A 6,377-nucleotide genomic window follows, 5' to 3' on the forward strand; every position below is an offset into this window, starting at 1 on the left:
CTTCATTTGTTTCCTTTCTTTCAGAGATCATTGCTCTACACATGTGATGAGAAACATATTTCCCATTTCAAACAATGGGAAATCAGCTCCAACTTAGCATTTCTGCTTAGAACTTTTCATTTCAGGAATGTATTACTGATATTAAGTGGGAGATATCTGTATTATGTACTAGAAGAAAGGTCTGTAAGGATCCAGAGCTTTATTAAGGCAAGAGATCTAGGCATTATTAACAATTGTGCTGCTAGCTCTTATCACGAATTTTGTGGGAAATTGTACTCTTTCCCCTTTTTTTCAAAACAATTATTTTAAAGGTATTTTTAAGTTTGTTGTTGTTTTTGTGTTTTTAAAAGGGCTATTCTTTGTTTTCTCTTTTGCTTTGACGAAAAGGTCAAGGTAATCTGAGCTGGTGCTGGAGAGACGAGAAACCAAGAGAACCTGGAAAGAATCCAAGTAACTTTTGGTAAATGTTAGCAATTTTGTAAAAATACATATAATATTAGTGCTTACATATACATATAATATAGCTACAATTTTAAAGCTATTAAATTAATAAATTGAGAAGAGTATGACATGATGTTCTATGTTATTTTTCTGGAAGCAATAAGATGACAGTAATTAAAATACTTTTCATGACTGTATTACTTTCCATGAGGTTATTCCTTACTTTCCCTATTAAACTGTGAGTGCACATTGAATTACTGGTGTTTAACTTTTGTGTCTCACGCAACACCTAATATATGAAGCACTCAATATTTTTTTATTTGGCTGAACGACTGATTTGACTATGAATAAACTGATTAGGAAACCTCTAGCTCCTCAATGACCAACTGACCGATTTAGTGTTCCAAAAGTTCTTCTTTCCCTAAAAGGATTATATTTTCCTGAGTTTTTAATTCCAGAAAAACATTTCAACTCCCATTCTTAAGTCTTTGTACTTAATAACGTTGTCTCTGTCCGGAGGACTCATACAACCCCTGTCCATCTGCTAAGATACCTCACTACTTTTCTACCTGATACCTGATCAGTGTATCCTCCTCTGAGAAACCTTCACTATATCTAAAATATCACTGATCACATGCTGACCCAAGAATCTGCTTTTCTTTGAGAGCTACCTGGGAATATGATATGTTCTTATATATATGTGTCTGTATAGTATATACCTTATATTTGTGAGATGTACACATACACACACACATTTAATTTGTCATTTGTTTCTCCCACTAGAATGTAAGCTCCTTGACAGTAGCAACAGTTTTTGATGACCACTTTATCCCCAGGGTACAGAAGAGGGAGACACAGAGGAGACATTCAGTTAATATTTGTCAAGTGAATGAATAGATGAGGTAAGAAGTGGATGATACACTTCGTTACCAGAAGCTTCATCATCAATTCTTTTAGTAATACAGGACACATCTGCTTTCAGTGATAAGGCAGGCTAACTCCTCTGAAAAACTGCCTGTTACAAATCACCTAGATATGCTGGATAAACATGACCAACCGGTATTTAATTATATAGCTGAGCTTTCAGGAAGCTAAGGGAAATCATCAGGAGCCATACAGAAATGAAGAGGAAGCTACGAATCAAATGATATAATGAAGCTGAAACTACGCTCTTTGTATTTGGGAAATTCTGTGCCTTTCTCAGTATCCAAGACACTTGCACCTCCATAGCTGGTTGAAGGAGAGGGAAACAAGTCCTTTGCTCCTAGCAAGAAGTGGAACAGGGAACAGGCAAAGGTGGAACAAGAAAAACCCCAGGCCAAGCCAAGATCTTCACCTTCAGTGAAAGTATGAATTAGACAAAAAAAAACCCAACCTCCTGTCAAGGGCCAATGACAAGTACAATTACCTATCTAGGTTTGGGTTCTGGGAAGGAAATTTTAAAATGGTTTCACTGAGATTTCACAACTTCATTCCTGCTCTCGCTTATGATATGAGTTCCTATTTTTGCTACCACATAGTCTGTAAAACTTCATGCCACAAAATTAAAGACATTCTAAGTTGTTAGTAATTTGGGCCACCTCACACAGGTAAAATGCATCGCCTTTCTGGAAGAAGTTAACCTCAAAAAAGGACTCACCAGCTGTCCTTACATAAAATTCGTTGAATTGAAGCTCCGAATAAGCAAAAGTGAGGAGGGAAGAAAAGGACAGATTTTGATGACCAAGAAATTGAGATATTAAAATTATCAGATAAAGATGATAAAATAAGTATGTGTAAGATGTTTAAAGAAATAAAAATGACTGAGAACTTTCTGAAGATGATTATCACACTTGGGAAAAACAACATAAAAATATACAAAATAATATTCTATATTGTTTAGGGCTATATAAATGTGGGAATAAGAAAATGAAAAACATTATTATAAGCACTAAATTCAGGATAATGATGCCTCTGCAAAGCAATAGAGTCAGGAAGAAGACAGAGTCATGTAATCTCAGATAATATCTTGACATGGCATAATCTGTATTTTAGAAGAACCGATTTCAAAGGCCAGTAGTAGTATTTCCCAGTTAATCAGGTATAATTTTAAAACTTATCTGTGATACACTTTTAGAATTGCATTCAGTTATTAGGATATTTAGATCATGGACAAAAATACACAAACTTTTCTAAAACAGGAGTTTAGAATTGCCCAATGATTGTAGTTATCTTATAATTTTTACAAATTCCTTCTCAGTTGATTGGACACAGTACTGTTGTTATGGGTCTTGGGTATTCAAGACAGTTACCATATCCTTTCCCACAGCCCCATCCTCACACACACCTGCATTTTAGGATCATTAATGATATACAGGTAGAAAAATGTGGACAAAGCACAAATGAGTGGTATAATAATGATCCTAGGTAAGATTTATGTTAACCTAGAATTGGTCAGGATCTGCAAATTAAAATGTTTCTATTAGAGCTACTTTAATATTTCATGCATATTTGACTTGAAGATAGAATAAAAATAAGATTTACTGGGTGGCAGATGGGTTAGTATATCAGCTCATATGGGAACCAAGGCTCTCAAACACGGCTATACATTAACATCATTTGGCAAAGTTTAAAACGTACTGATACCCGGGCCTCAGCCCCAGAGAATCTGACTGGATTGGTTTAGGGTAGAGTCTAGGCAATGATATTTGTTAAAAATTTCCCATATGACTCTAATGTGCAACCAGGAATTGAGGCCCACTTTCTTTGAGCAAAATGGCATGGACATGGCAAGTGTGTCTCCCTGAAACCCTGAGAATGAAATTGCAGTTTCAGGATCAATTTAGCACTCTGAGTGGTCACTGTCAACTTCTGTGATTAGCCTGGAAATGGTTTGAAACCTATTTGTTACCCCTGCCTGAGAACTGCAGGAATGCTTTTAGATTGAGGTAAGAAAATTAGGAATATTGGAAGATTCTTATCCCTATATATTCAGGTATCTAGAATCACCATAAATATTTTCCTGATACAAATAACGTGAATATTAGGACTAAAAGTAGACATTTTAATGTCAGATAGTTATTTTAATTTCAGAAATCCTAGAAGTATGGTGTTCTAAGAAACTAATTTTGACAGTAGTGTTGGATACTTTTTAAAAAATTAAAATGTCTATTAGCTCCTATTTTTTTCTTTTCTCCTATTTCCAAGCCCCTTCATAATCCTTACCAAATGCTTTGCTCTTTAATGTCTAATATTTTTTAACAGTTAGATGAAGTTTATAAAATGCCCTGTTCTAATACTAGTTTCTGAGAGTGAATTCCCAAATTAAATTCCTGTCCATAATAAAAATAACTTTATGTATTGATTATGATGTGATAGACATAACCACTGAATATGTATTATCCCATTTAATCTTTATGATATTATAATTATTTGCCTTTACAAATAAGAAAAAATAGACTCAGACTAAATAACTTACATGAGATCACACAGCACGACTCTGAATCTCCTGAGTCTAACCATTTTGATATATGAACACTTTTAAGTTGGTTTTGCAATCTAGCTATGTAATGTAAGCATAGATTCATTGATTCACTAATTACCTAATTACTACAATTCATTTTATTAATTATCTCAATAATATTTATTGAGTGCCTACTATATGCTAGGCACTTATTGAGCTCTGGATATACGGTTGTGAACAAAAGAGATGAAGTCCCTGCTCTCATGGACCTGTAGAAACTGAAGTTTCAAGGCAAAGAAACTTGATTAGATGTGTCCAGTCATGTCCAAATGAATCAAAAAGAGAAACAGGTATTAGCTTCTAAGATCCACCAATTAGTTGCTAGGCCATTTTGTCAATTTCAACAACCTGAGAGCATTGCATTATTCCACCACTCAGTCATGCATCAGCAGGGATGAGGACAGAATATGTAGTTATATGGAATAATGAGGACCTGGCATACTATAATTATTTCAGAGTAAAGTGATTCAAAAAATAGAACCACTGAAACCTTGGGTAAAAGAAACAAAATCAAGGAGAAAAATCTCATCCGATTTAAAGGTTAAAAGAAAACACAGGGACAAAAGATTTTCAAATTGCTTACAACTTTTTTTAGAACTTAGTTTTGTTCATCTAAATTGATCAAAGTTACTCTGAAGTGACAATGATATAAATTGTATACATATCTCTAATGTCAGAAAACAGAGACACAACTAAGCTAGCATGCAGACTGAGCACATGGTTAACTTACGGTGTAAAATTTTTCTAGATGACCATAATCTGAAGAATTCTAAACAGATAGGCTTTAAATTTAGATTATTTGGGAGAGAAGCCAATCATTTAGAAATAATTTTGTTGCAAATATGCATTTCTCTAGTTTTAAGAACAATAACAAAAAACACATTCATATAATAGTTGCCAAGATAACTGAATCCTTTGTCTACTTCAATATGGCAATTCCTATTGGCTCATTTTGTTGTAAAATATTTTGTAAATCATGGAAGCAAATCCGGGAAGAAGGCAAGAAATAATAACACAAAATGTATCACCTTGATTCATATATTTATAAACACTCCTCCTAGGGGAAATACATTGCTGTAATAAAATACTTTGAAAGACATTACATCTGCAATAGGAATAATTCATGAATACAGTTACACACTTAGGTGGGAAAGACTGTGACATATACTGTAATCTTACATTTTTCTCATCAAATGAAGATCTAAATATTTATGAATGAGGATTTTTTCAGCATCTGCTAGTAAATGTTCACCCTAATACATTTTTATTCCTCAAAATTTGAAGAAAAATATTTTAAAAATCTTAGGTAACATTTCTGCAGAGTGAGATCAATTCATTGATACATTAGTCTACAAAGCAAAGTAATCATGCATTATTCAAAGAATTCAGCCAAATTCTAAGAGACTTATGTCTCCTCTGTGTTTACATATAAATAACATGATTTATTTTTTAGAGTAATCTGGAAATAAAATTTAAAAGGGTAAATCTTCATTTTAGTAGCTGGAAAGCAGTAATTTCCAGATATTCATTTGTTCCTAGAAGAATGTATTGATTACATATTTCGACCCAAACACAGACTGACAATGTGATGAGCACAAAAATGTTGAGGCATTGTCCCCATCTCCAAAAAAATTTTACTGAATAAAATAGATATAGATAAAAAATACAACTGTGCAAAATGCTACATGAAGAAATTATCTAAATTGTATTGCATATTATATAATTATATTGTACATATAATTATATATAAATATATAATTAATATTATACTAAAGAAGTTTAACTAGAATTAACAAACACAAATAATCTTAACATCTTATAAAAACAATCCTAATAAAATATTTCTTAGTGAAAAAAGCAATTTTTAACATTTAAACATCTAATTAATATTCTGGTTAAGCTATTTGATAGCTATGTTTTTAAGTTAATGCTCATAATACAAATATATACGGTGCTTACATTTGTCAGATTCTTCAGGAATAACAATTCCCTAACCTTCACCCTAGACAAAACTAGCCTTTATACACTCATATCCACCACTGATTTTTTGCTTACAACTAGAAACACTTTTCTCTGAAGCAGCCAGAAATGAGTCACTGGTCAGTTAATCAAAAAAGTACAATACGGAAGAAATAACAACAATAACAACCAACAAATAAATAAAACTAAATATATGTATATTTATAGGTATATGTGTATCTATATATGTATATATACTTTAAAATGTTCATTTAATGTAAATATCAATATATTTTAATTTACAACTCTTCATTTTAACTTAAAATTAAGTGGTAAATTTTATTTACCATTTTTTTATGTAGTGCCAAGACTTTGATTTTGTGAATGTAAGTTCCACAGTCATATGCGTCATCTACACATTCTAGTTTTAGCTAATTTTTTAATTAATAAAGTCGAAACCCAAAGACACTTAAGA

Source organism: Orcinus orca, chromosome X, assembly GCF_937001465.1.
Source record: "Orcinus orca chromosome X, mOrcOrc1.1, whole genome shotgun sequence".
In the NCBI taxonomy this organism is placed as follows: Eukaryota; Metazoa; Chordata; class Mammalia; order Artiodactyla; family Delphinidae; genus Orcinus; species Orcinus orca.